The sequence below is a fragment of the Elephas maximus genome, chromosome 18, assembly GCF_024166365.1.
Source record: "Elephas maximus indicus isolate mEleMax1 chromosome 18, mEleMax1 primary haplotype, whole genome shotgun sequence".
Classification (NCBI taxonomy): Eukaryota; Metazoa; Chordata; class Mammalia; order Proboscidea; family Elephantidae; genus Elephas; species Elephas maximus.
Window position 1 is genome coordinate 30,247,040 of NC_064836.1, and position 13,539 is coordinate 30,260,578.

Consider the following 13,539-nt stretch of genomic DNA (forward strand, 5'->3'; position numbering starts at 1 on the left):
TCAAAACGTACCACACTCTGTCTTCCCGAGAATCAAACACATTGCATCAATTGTTCCAAGGTGGGTTTTGTATCTTCACTGGGGCACGCCCTGTGAAATTGTTTTGGAAACATCTGACTGGAATCGTGCATAAGACTTAGTGGTAATTTGGTAAATTGTAGGTGTTTTCAAGCCTTTTGACAATACAGATTTACTTTCTACTAAGGCAGAGCAAATTTGCTGTAATGACTGAGGAAGAACATTTCATTGTGTTGATATTTAATGCATGAGGCCTGGTACCTTAAAGTTTTCTCAGAATTTCCTCTTTCTGAGTATGTGTCTCAGGATAGGAGCAAGAATTTTGCTGTTAGAAATACTTGGATTTGAATTCCTGCTCTGCCACTTTTAGCTGTGTGGCCTCGGAAGAGTTATGTGCCCTCTCTGAGCTTACATTTTCCCCAGCTGTGTGAGCTGAAAATAATGAAAATGGCATTTTGGACCCATTGTGACAATTCAGAAGGAGCCCTGGTGGCACAATGGGTAACATGCTTGGCCGCTAACTGAAAGGTCAATGGCTGCTCATCAGGAGAAAGATGTGACAGTCTGCTTCAGTAAAGATTTACTCCCTTGGAAGCCCTACAGGGCAGTTCTGCTCTGTCCTGTAGGGTCACTATGAGTCGGAATCGACTCAACGGCAGTGGGTTAGGTTTGGCTTGGTGGCAGTTACAGTGTGAACATCCTGGTTTGGCACAAAGGAGTCACTTCATAAAGCTAGTACATCGGGTGGTTTTCCCTCCGACCCATCTCAGTGCCTTCCTTCCAGAATGTGAGTGGTTTTTGCAGTAGAATAGAGCAAGACCCACTTTCCTCCTTTGTCTCTGGGTTTGTTTTCTCTTCACTCTGGGCAAGTGCGGTTGCCTGGATGACTTTCCATATTTTCATCTTCTTATCCCAGTTGATTGCCACTAAACTGGCTGCATATTTCTCCCCTCCAGTTTTTATCTGACCTTCCTGAGTTTTTTTTTTCTCTCAGTTCATCTCATCTTCTTGAGGGCCTCACTGCCCCGTTCTTATTTTGTTTACTAACCGTCAGGCAGAAATGAAATGTGAAGCCCAAAACTCGTGAGAGGCTGGGATGGAAGTTAGTGGGGCTGCTTCTGTGAAGGCAACATTAAATTTAGGTAGTGAAGAATTGAATTTGAAGAAAGATGTTGACAGTTACCATGTCATTTCTGTATCGCTATTGCATTTTCTGAGATAGTTTTTCCAGATGTTGGAATTGCTACAAATTTTGGGGGAAGTCACTGGTGGTGGCTCAGTGGTAGACTTTTCACCTTCCATGTGGGAGATCCAGGTTCGATTCTCCACCAATTCACCCCATGCGCAGCCACCACCCATCTGTTAGCGAAGGCTTGTATGTTGCTGTGATGCTGAACAGTTTTCAGCGGAACTTCCAGACTAAGACAGACTAGGAGGAGAGGGCTAGTTGTCTAATTCTGAAAAATCAGCCATCGAAAACTCAACGGAGCACAGCTCTACTCTGATGCACATTGGGTGGTCATGAGATGAAATTCACATGACGGCACCTGGCACTGGTGCTGTAGTCAAATAACAGCCTGGTACGTCTTCTGGATTTATTAAGATACTAATTGCTGTTAGCAATTGAGTATTTACAGTGTTATTTAATGTTTCTAGGTTGAGCTTTCAACTTCCGTTTTTGTTAGTTGTTGTTAGGTGCCGTCGAGTTGGTTCCAACTCATAGGGACTCTGTGTACAACAGAATGAAACACTGCGCGGTCCTGCTTCGTCCTCATGATTGCTGGTTATGTTTGAGCCCATTGTTGCAGCCACTGTGTCAATCCATCTTGTTGAGGGTCCTCCTCTTTTTCACTGACCCTCTACTTTATCAAGCATGATGTTCTTCTCCAGGGACTGGTCCCTCCTGATAACATGACCAAAGTATGTGAGATGAAGTCTTGGCCATCATTACTTCTGAGGAACATTCTGGGTATACTTCTTCTAAGACAGATTTGTTCGTTCTTCTGGCAGTCCACGGTATATCCAGTATTCTTCGTCAACACCGTAATTCAAAAGCATCAATTCTTCTTTGGTCCTCCTTATTCACTGTCCAGCTTTCGCATGCACATGAAATGATTGAAAATACCATGGCTTGGGTCAGGTGCACCTTAGTCCTCAAAGTGACATCTTTGCTTTTGAACACTTTAAAGAGATCTCCTGTGATAGATTTGTCCAGTGCAATGTGTTGTTTGATTTCTTGATGGCTGCTTCCATGGGCATTGATCATGGATCCAAGTAAAAAGAAATCCTTGACAACTTCAGTCTTTTCTTCCTTTATCATGACGTTGCTTATTGGTCCAATTGTGAGGATTTTTGTTTTCTTTATGTTGAGGTATAATCCATACTGAAGGCTGTATAGTCTTTGATCTTCATCAGGAGGTGCTTAAAGACCTCTTTGCTTTCAACAAGCAAGGTTGTGTCATGTGCGTAATGCAGATTGTTGATAAGTCTTTCTCCAATCCTGATAACCTGTTCTTTTCCAGGTAGAACCATTTCTTGGATTATTTGTTCAGCATACAGATTGAACAAATATGATAAATATACATACAGATTGAATAAATATGATGAAAAGATACAACGCTGACACACACCTTTCCTGATTTTAAACCATACAGTACTCCTTGCTCTGTTTGAAGGAATATCCCTTGGTCTTGGTCTATATAGAGGCTCCACATGGGCACAATTAATTGTTCTGGAATTCCTATTCTTTGCAATGTTATCCATAATTTGTTACGATCCACACAGTCGAATGCCTTTACATAGTCAATAAAACACAGGTAAACATCTTTCTGGTGTTCCCCGCTTTCAGCCAGGATCCATCTGACCTCAGCGATGATATCTCTCGTTTCACCTTGTCTTCTAAATCCAGCTTGAATTTCTGGCAGTTCTCTATCAATGTACTGCTGCAGCCGCTTTTGATTTATCTTCAGCAAAGTGTTACTTAGTGTGATATTAATGGTAATTGTTCAATAATTTCCATATTCTGTTGGATCACCTTTTTTTTGGAATGGGCAAGAATATGGCTGTCTTCCAGTCGGTTGACCAGGCAGCTGTCTTCCAAATTTCTTGCAATAGACAAGTGAGCACTTCTAGTGTTGTATCCGTTTGTTGAAAGGTCTCAATTGGTGTTCCTTCAACCACTAGGGCATACAAAAAAAAAAAAAAAAAAAAAGAGTACCAAACACATTGTTTTCCTGTATCTGCTGTTATAGATAGAGCCAGCGTCGACTGAGGCCCACCTTTCTCAAACTGAAAGCCAGGAGGAGGAGGAGGGTTGGCACCGTGGGGTGTGGCACTTTGATTGCTAGTCTCTGAGCTAGGATGTGAGCAGCCCTTGTGCGTGGCACTTGTGGAGATCTGAGAAAGCCTATTCTGTGTGAAAGGGGTAAGTGTAGCATTTGCAGAAGACTGGGGAATGGACTTAAATGTTGAGAATTCTCGTTTGTTTTGTAATCTCTGCCCAGGTCCGGCCCATTCCGGGATAATGGGGAGTTCATGATTTGTGACTATTGGTTTGGCACAAAAGAAGGGTTGCTGATTCTCACTACTCACAATCTAAGGTTTTGAAATTGGTTTCTTGGGAACCTTCTGCTTAGGTCTCATTCTTGTTACTACATACCAGCCATTGTCATGGGCTTGATGAATGGTGGGGGGGTGCACACTTGTTAGGGACATGTGTGAGCACCTCTGCCCCCTGTGAGCCACAGCTGATGGTCCCTCTTAGCATGAGTCATTGATTCTTAGACTGTAGCGTTGTGGAGACTCCATAGGGTCAGTTTTCCCACCATTTCCTTCCAGAGTTCTCTTGGCCTCCTCCGTAACTGGCTTTATATGAATAGCGGGCAGGGGAAGAAGCAGTTGATTTGGACTGGGTTTGAATTCCTGTTTGTGCATGTTTCAAGATTGTTAGTCTTGAGATCATGGTACTACTCCTAACGAGAGGCTGAGCCTTCGTGTAGACTGCGAAGTGCAGTACTTCCCACGGGCCTCCGTGCTGTAGGCAGGCTGGAGGCCTTCACAGAGCTCCGTGCTGAAGGAACCACGTGGCACCTGCACCACGTTCACCATCGCTCAGAGAGAGCTCAGAGAGAAAAAACCGGCTGCAGGGCCGCCTTCCTGCTCCTGGGTGTGGCTCCAGGTTCCAAAGTGGCGAGTCCAGCACCAAGCCTGTGTGCGCATATACAGTGTCCCCTTCTGTGAAGTGGGGACAGTGACATCTGCCCCTAAAATGTGACACTTGCTCCATTTACTTTATGAGAGTGGATTGATTTAGACCAAAAGGGACTTTATAGCTACATGAATATTATGGATATTCTCTCCTTTCTTTTTTTTTACTTTTAAATTTAACCCTGGTAGCATAGTGGTTAAGTGCTACGGCTGCTAACCAAGAGGTCGGCAGTTCAAATCCGCCAGGCACTCCTTGGAAACTCTATGGGGCAGTTCTACTCTGTCCTATAGGGTTGCTATGAGTCAGAATTGACTTGACGGCAGTATGTTTGGTTGGTTTTTTTAAATTGTATTTTAGTTGAAAGTTTATAGCTCAAGTTAGTTTCTTATTCAAAAATTTATACACACAAATTGTTTCATGACATTGGTTGCAATCCCCACAATGTGACAGCACCCTCTCCCCCCTTTTCCTTTCCACCCCAGGTTCCCTGTGTGCATTGGTCCAGGTTTCCTACCCCCTTCTGTCTTTGCTTTTGGGCAGGTGTTGCCCTTTTGGTCTCGTATACTTGATTGAACTAAGAAGCATGTTCCTGCCATGTGTTGTTTGTTTTATATGGGTGTTCTTCTTGAGTTCGCCTCCCTCCTGTGATCAAACCCAAACCTTGTTAGTAGGTGACATGTTGTTTTTAGCTGCTGTCAAGTCACCCCCGACTCATGGTGACCCCATGCACAGTGGAACTAAATGCTGCCTGCTCACGTGCCATCCCCATGATCAGACTGTTGTGATCTGTAGGGATTTTGTACACCGATATTTGGAAATAGATCACCAGGCCTTTCTTCCTAGTCTATCTTAGTCTAGAATCTCCAGCGAAACTGGTTTGGCATCCTAGCAACACACAGGCCTCCACTGGCCGAGGGGTGGTGGTTGTGCATGAGGTGCCTTGGCCATGAACTGAACCTGGGTTTCCTGCTTGGGAGGTTAAAACTCTACCATTGACGTAATAATGCGTCAGTTACCATTTGTCAGGTATTAGTAATACGCTGGATGGTCCGGAATTTGAGCAAAATACTAGACTACTGACTGATGGAGCGATGGAATTCCAGACTTCCTCAGACAGTTCTACTGTGGGGCAGTTCTCCTCTGTCCTGTAGTCTCTGCAAGTCAAATCCACTCAATGGCAATGGGTTTTCCTTAGGCATGGTGGCTGATTCCTGCAGTTTCTGGTTTCCCACCTTGCATTCCAGGCCCTCCTGTGCAGTTCCTGCTGGGACTTGTTTCTCCTGTCTTACCTGTTGCTCCTCTGTCTGATTCCAGAGGCTGCCTAGCCACGCCCTGCTCTGCAAGTCTGCAGTGGCTTGCAGAGCCCTCTCTTTCTGTACTTACATTACATCCTATTGTCATCGCTGGGCTCTGGGCTTTTCACTCCCCAGTATTCCCGCTCAGGAGTCCCTGGGTGGTACAGATGGTTAAGTACGTGACTAGTAGCCCAGGCGCCTCAGAAGATAGGCTTGACGATCCATTTCTGAAAGGTGATGACAGCCTAGAAAACCCTGCGGAGCAAGTTCTGCGCTGCGACTGTTCCACCACCACCACCACCATCACCAACATATTCCCCCCTCGATAATAATAAAGACAAGAGCTGCTGGCTCTCTGGCCCACCCCCTGGGGTACCCTCTGACTTGGGCCCATGTTAGCTCCCCCACTGTGTGCGTTCTCACTGGACCCAGTTGCATCGGCCTCTCTTTGTGGCAGTGGCTGCCCACAGGGCTGGGTCCTACTTTGAACAACCAGTAACTGGTTGCGGTTGCTTGATTCAGACTGCCGGCAATCCCACGTGGGTAAGAGAGGAACAGTGCTCTGTAGGGTTTTCAGTGGCTGATTTTTCAAAATCATTACATATTATTTCTCAAGATGTTGGTTTTTGTCTTCTTATTCAATCCTCTGTCCCTCTCTATCCCCAACGTGATTGTAAATCCTTGAGGGCTGTGATTATACCCTGGACCACCTAGGAAGTGGTTAGTGGTTCTTTCTGGATGAATTGAAATCTGGTCAGAGCTGTGCAGAGAAATGCCAAGGATGTTTGTGAGTTCTACGAATGACGGGAAATAACAGGGTTAAAGAACAGAACTAAAAAAAGCGAGGGACCAATCTCAATTGTAAGCCGATTTTTTCTGTGTGTGTGCTCCCGTGTGTGCGTTTTTTACGCTGCAGCTGTTCACATTGAATCATAGACTGGATGTATCGTCTCTTGGCTCCAAGCACAATGGCTCCCCCATCTTGCCCCTAGAGGGAACTTGAGCAAATTTATCTGATGAATAATGCTGGTTCTCTTCTAACACTTGGGATGTGGTTTAATAATTTTCATGCAAACGGTAGGTGAAACATGTCAAGCATCTTTTTTCTCCCCAGAAATTGCTAATCTTTGAAAGATCACAAAGATCTCTCTCTTCTGTCGCCAGGGCCGGCAAGTTGAGTTTTAGCTGAGGGTCGGTCTAAGGGTCCACAGTAACCCCTTTGTTTTTGACGACTTGGACACCCTTTGGCTCCTGGTGTGCCTCCATTGTAGGGTATGGAAACAGGACTGTGCTGTGAGCAAGGGTGCAGAGGAAGGGAGGGTAACGTACACTGAGCACCTGCTGTGGGCCTAGCGTTCTGCTGAGTGTGTTCTCCTAGAGTATGTGATCGAACCTCACAGGGAGTCTCTGATGTGCATGCTTCTACCTCACATTGATGAAACCCCAGTGATTTGACTAAAATCACACTGTTTGGAAGTGGTGATGTTGGATTTGAACCACATTTTATCTGACTTCCAAGTCCATGACCATTTCCATTAGGTCTTGACCTTTAGTTCTGGATATAAATGGAAATGTTTAGATGGGTCTCTGGGTGGTGCAAATGGTTAATATGCTTGGCTACTCATCAAGACGTTGGAGGTTCTAGTTCACCCAGAGGTGCCTCGGAAGAAAGGCCTGGCAGTCTGCTTCCAGAAAATCAACCATTGAAAGCTGTATGAAGCACAGTTCTATTCTGATACACATGGAGTTGCCAGGAGTCGGAATCGACTCAGTGGCAACTGGTTATTGGTTTAGATGATGATAGATAGCTAATGTTCATATTTTTTCTAGACATCTATGATCACTGAGATCCTTGGGGTCACCCATGGTCTGTATCAGGGGCAGATTAACCAGTAAGGAAGGTATGTTCAGGCCTACAGTAAGCAGGGTATGCATGGGCTTAATTGTGTTTACTTACTAATCTGTGAAATTGTGCACTGCAGAATTGTAAATAAGCACCAGTAAGCCCATGTGTACCTTTGTACATGGCTTATTGGGTAATCCATACCACACACACACACACACCCCATACCTTTTCTACGTAAACCAAAAATCATCTTAGCATCTCACTGTTGTCAGTTTGTTGAACATTGCCTGAAAATACCATGTTTAGGTGGAACTTTTTGGAGGGAGAGTGTAATATTTGAGAAACTGAAAAATTGAGGCTCTGACTTTATTTTTAGAAGTTAATCCATAGGTAAACTATATCAAGGCCAGTTTCTGAATGTTCTCAGGAAAGTTAAATGGTTTTAGCCTTCTTTTTGGGAGTCCCTGGGTGGCGCAAATGATTAAGCAACTACTAACTAAAGACAAAGGTTGGCAGTTCAGACTCACTCAGAGGTACCTTGGAAGTAAGGCCTGGTGATCTTCTTTTGAAAGCTCACAGCCTTGAAAACCCTGTGGAGCAGAGTCCTACTCTGCACACCTGGGGTTGCCATGAGTTGGAATTGGATAGAGGGCAATTACTAACACCAACAAGAGGTCTGTTTAAGAAGGAGCCCCTCCAGCTAGACTGAGGACTTTCTTTCACTGTTGTGTTCCAGGGCCGGGCAGAGAAGGATCTTGGTGCCCTGGGTCTGAGGCAGTAGGATGCGCTAGAGCCTTTTCCTGCCCACATTGCATAAACACAGTGAGGCAGGGACAGATGGCGGGGGGGGGGGCGGGCGGGGGGGAGGTGGTGGCTCCTTTGATGTCACATTTGGTTACCTGGGTGGGGGGTAGGAGTGGTTGTGGCCAGTCTCCACGGGAGGAGCCCCTGACAGGGAAATACCCTCTTGACAGTGGGTAAACAAAGGCTTAGCTCCGGAAAAGCCGGGCACCCTGGCTGCAGGCAGGGCCCGTCATGGAATCAGGTTTGCATAGTGTATTTAGCTTGGGAAGAAGCCAGCGTGCTCAAAGCACAGCCTTTTCTCTGGGCACCAGCTTGGTGGAGTTCAGTTTTATTATGGGAACAGGAATGAACCTTGGGGGTGGTGGAGAAGGGAGTGATGGAAATGCAGGTAGTTACATTCAGAGTTAGAAAAATATTCTTTCCAGAGGCTGGCTTATCTTTGATGGCTGCTCAGGTGAACCAAAAAAGAAAAGGACCTAAACCCTTTGCTGTCAAGTTGATTCTGACTCAGGGTGACCCTGTGTGTTACAGAGTAGAACTGCTCCATAGGGTTTTCTTTTTAATCTTCACAGAAGCAGATTGCCAGGTCTTTCTTCTGAGGTGCTGCTGGGTGGGTTCAAGCCGCCAATCTTCATAGTTTAGCAGCCGATCACAAACCCCTTGCACCACCAACCCCGGGACAGTCTAGATATAGCAGTAGGTACCTTATCAGTGGGACTGTTTGCTGGTCAGGACATCAGGCTGGGTAATATGGACTGAAGACTTGGACAGAAAGTGGGAAGGAAGTAAGTGAAAAAAGAGCAGCACCCAGTCAGGGAAGGGGTGGGGCAGCAGACTCCCTCCTGCATGAAAGGTCAGGAGTTCAGAGGATGTGGACATCACATGGTTTTCATGGTTGCAGCTTTCATGGGGACACTGGAGGTAATTAGAAGCCCCCCGCATGCAAACCAAGTGTGAAGTGCAATCAGAGTGGAAAAGCTGAAAGCCACAGGGCCGATGGAAAGCTTTTCCTATTCTAGCCTCTTGGTAATAACTGTTGCTGTTTATTTTTCTCACGTATTTACGGAAGTCCCAACAAGCCAAATTAAGGTAAGGTATTCACGTTCACATAGTGACATCTAGTTATTCCTGGGCTTCACTCTGATTGTTGGGGGTGGGGCAAACACATTTATTTATTCTTTCAACAACTCCTTTTGTTGGTAACCAGTTGCTGTTGAGTTGATTTTAACTCTTGGTGACCCCGTGTGTGTGTGCGCGCGTGCTTGATTCCCCCCCCACAAGTAGATCACCAGGCCTTTCTTCCGAGGCACCCCTGGGTGGACGTGAATCACCAACCTTTTGGTTAGCAGCTGAGCATGCTCACTGTTTGTACCAGCCACCAGTTCTTTTTATTGGGTAGCTGTCGGTATTGTTCTGTGTTGGTGGCCCTGGAAGATCCATTGAGCTCTTGTTCTCTAGGAGATTACGGCGTAGTTGGGAAGAAAAGATCATGGCAGGGAAATAAAGGGACCAAATGAAGAACGCAAACTAGAATTTCCTGAATTTGAAGAGCCAGGACATCAGCCATTCAGTGGTGAGGGCTAAAGATGGGAACGTGACTACCCATAATATTATTAATTTCTGCTGTTCTTTGAGAGTTTACTCTCTGCCTGGTCCAGTTTTAAATGTTCAACATGTATTAACAGCTCTAATCTTCCTAACAGTCCAATGGTTTTACACATGAGGAAACTGAGGCAGAGAGAAGTAAAGGTGACGCAGTTAGTACTCAGCGGGATCCAGGTGGACACTGGCAGCCTGTGCTCCTAACTACTCCTCCCTTCTACGGTGAGCTGGCTGGGTCCCCTAGAACCCCTAGCCTCTGCCGTCCATCTGTTTTTGCTGTGTTGGTGGGACAGTCATTGCATTTACAATGTTTATTTATTTAGAAACGCCAGAGGCAAATAACCAACGAGGACCGCTAGTATTTCTGCTTCATGTTTCTCAATGTTTAGAGGAATGGAGTTTATGGGGGTGATTGATGGGCCCTTTAGTAAGGGAAAGATCTGACCAGCAGCCCCTTTTTTAGGTCATTGAAGGGTGATCTTAATTATCCTATTAACAGCGTGAGTATGAGTAGGAGTTTTATTACTCAGTGCCTTGGTAGAGGCTTCAAAGTTTTCTCTGAGTGGTTTTGGTGTCAGTGTTGAAGGCGTTAAGGACGGCTAGGAATTGTCCCCTGCTGGGGTATAGTCAGCTGGTGACTTTTCTCTTTTGGTAGGGGGGCCTTTTTGTTTTTAAAGAAGGTGAGTGAGGGCAGTTAAGGTAAATTCAGTCACTTACTATTAAGCAAAATTATTATAATTATTTGTCAGCTAGTCCTTCAAAATAAAATACGAAGTGGAGAGAGCCTTGGGCTGGGTTCTTCCTTAACACTTTGACCTTAGATGAGACAGTTGCTCAGGAAGGCAAATTGTATTCTCAGTATCCTTCTGATATACTGGAGTCTCTCTCTCTCTCTAAAATAAGCAAAGCTTCTAATATGGGTATTAGCATACCAAAACTCAACTTCAGCTTGATATTACTGTATTATTTATTTAAACATGTTTTAAACTCAGCTATTGTGGCCGGATTTTATATTTTTGTGCCATATCTAAAGTATGTTATCATAACTCCTTCCCTCCCTCCCTCCCTCTCTCTTTCCCTCCTTCCCTCTTTCCCTCCTTCCCTCCCTCCCTCTCTCCCTCCCTCCCTCTCTCCCTCTCTCCCTCCTTCTTCTTCTTCTTCTCTCTCCTCCTCTTCTTCTTTTGTTCTCCAGGAGTAGGAGGTTTCGTGTAGAATGAAAACGAGAACCAAAGAACAAGAGTACATCTGGAAGTAATTTTCAACAGTAAGGAAATTAAAGAAAATGGGAAAATATACCGATTTGTTGCGAGCAGGATGAAAGGAACATGGGAGTAGATAATTTGTTTTTCCTCTGTGATTGGATGCATTATACTCAGGTTACATTTTTGGTAGGGGGGACTGTACAGTTAAAAGCAAGCAAAAAGCAGATCTGAATGTTAAATGTCTCCCTGTTCTCTGGAGCAGGGACTCAGAAGCCTACCTCTTATTTTGCTAATTGAAGCCAGAACGAAGTCCCACAGGTGAGGACCTCAGTCTGTGACCCTGTCTGCTTATCTACGTGGCTCTTCCTCACCTCCCCTTTCTGACTTACAAATGGGAATGAGCGAGAATGCCCCGGGATACTTCTGGTGCGGTCAACACAGGATGTGGGAAATTCACCTGCAGAATGTCAGCCTTGAGTAGGAAAGAAAGTGTTGTAAAATGGAAGGAAGGCCAAAAGCCAGTGCCGTCGAGTGGATTCCGATTCATAGGGAAGGCCTTCTAAAATGCCCTTGGAATGTGTTTTCTATTTTAAAGCTAATTTGGTGCAATCGGGGGTTCTCAGTCCTGAGTAGTAGGGTACTGGAGGGTCTTTCATACCAGGCATGTGTTTTGATTTGAGAGATTTTTGAAAAATGGTTTCTTTTGGAATGTTGTTGGTGTTAGCTGCTGTTGAGTCGATCCCGGCTCATGGTGATTGCAAGCACAACAGAACAAAACGCTGCCTGGTCCTGTGCCATCCCCGTGACTGGTTGTAAAATCGGACCAGTTGTGAGCCATAAGGTCAGAATTAAAGTGCCAAGCCTTTCTCCCTAACCCATCTTAGTCTGGAAGCTCCACTCTAATCTGTTCAGCATCATAGTAACACGCAAGCCTCCACTGGTGCACTGGCCAGGAATCGAACCCATGTCTTCTGCATGGAAGGCAAGAATTTTACCACGGAATCATCAATGTCTTCTTCTTTTGGTATATCATGTTTTAAAGCACCTTAAAAAAAAAAATTTTTTTTTTTTTTTTTTTAGGGCTATTGGACACCAACTTTCCCCCTCCACATGAGTATGATAGTAGCTGGTGGTCCTTCTGAGCAGTTTGGACCTGACAGTCTGTGTTTTGATGGGGCCGACTCCCGTTTCCCAGGAGATAGGTGTCTGACTTCAGTGTCTGCATTTTTGTGTTTTCATTGTTGTTGCTTGTTTGTTTTGTAATTAGTATGTGGATTTTGATACCTAACTGGTGGAAGGGATGCTTATTTTCCTAATTCATTCCTATATTTGTGTCCTATGTTGGAATTTTTGTTTTACAATTTGTCAGAATAGTATTGGTTGAATGTTTGAAAGGCATTCATCAGTCGATCATTTTTTTAGCTCCTGCTTTATGTCATACTCAAGGTCCCTGGGTGTCACAAACAGTTCGTGCTTGGCTATCAATGTAAGAGTTGGTTGATGGAACCCACCCAGCAGTGCTGTGAAAGAGAGGCCTAGCGATCTGCTTCTGTAAAGACTAAAACCACTAAAAACCAAACCCCTTGCCGTTGAGTCGAGTCTGAGAAAGGGCACTTCCATAATGCAAGGGTAGTTAGCAAATGAATTTTATAATGAGTTCAAGAGTTCCTGAAAAATGCTTGCTGGTCATTTAGGGTTCTCTGCAGCCCAGTGTCTCATTTACCTGCAAAGCAGGAAAATCTTCCTCCCTGCATCTGGCTGTGTCCAAGAGTACAAACTACCCACTAAAACCCACTGCAAAGCAAAGAGATTTATTGAAGGTTCAATACAGTTTGAACCCGGAAAAACTTTTAGCTCACAAAGCGTCACTAGAATGCTGCGAGGTGGTGAGTTACGAAGACATATTTATGTGCTTAAATCAGGAATTAGCAATGCAAAATTTCTGATTGGTGCTCAGCAATGTAAGGAGGCAGAAGGCAGGATAACTCAAAGCAGGGAATCAATAGTGATTGGTTCAAAGTGTATTGTGGGCTTCTTGGATTGGTTACCTTAGATAATTGCTGAAGTTTGTGGGTAAAGGGGGAGCTTAGGGGTGGTAACATTCCTTTCTCAGAACATTCTGCAAAAATAGTATCCTTAGCAAACACCCTCCAAGAGCTGCTTGTGCAGGAGATTCTGATGAAGGGCTTGCATCAAGACCCTCCCTTTAGAAACATTGTTTCCACATCCGTAGTTTAACCGCAGAAAAAAACATTTTCTTAGTTGCAAGATTAAGTCTGTTCAAGGTTAACAGTTGCTAAGAAGAAAAGAGAAACAACATGGAGTCTGAACTTGGACCCAAGCCAGCCATTTTGCTTTAGTCAAACACCTGAATTTTAGAACACTTATTCTGCTATGTTTTGCTCCTTGGGGCCTTTGTGGTACCTGTAATCAGATCTGATGCCCCTTTACACTGAACGATCTCTTTTTGGTTCATGCTAGTTAGCAGGAACGTTTAATGCTGAAAAAAGTGAACCATTTGTCACGTTTTACCTTCTGACTGAAACCAAACCCTTCGCTGTCGAG

General features: G+C 44.8%; 1 protein-coding gene across 8 annotated transcripts in view; it reads left to right on the top strand.

The window, feature by feature from the left end:
• The window catches only part of TIAM1 (TIAM Rac1 associated GEF 1), a 438,421-nt gene that overhangs the window by 215,433 nt on the left and 209,449 nt on the right, over positions 1-13,539 (top strand). Inside the window, exon 2 of one of the 8 annotated variants that reach the window (XM_049858603.1) lies at positions 10,965-11,036. The exons of the other annotated variants lie outside the window; for them this stretch is intronic. The gene's annotated coding sequence lies outside the window, so the exon portion shown is untranslated. The remainder of the gene's footprint in view (positions 1-10,964; positions 11,037-13,539) is intronic. 8 annotated transcript variants of the gene reach the window in all.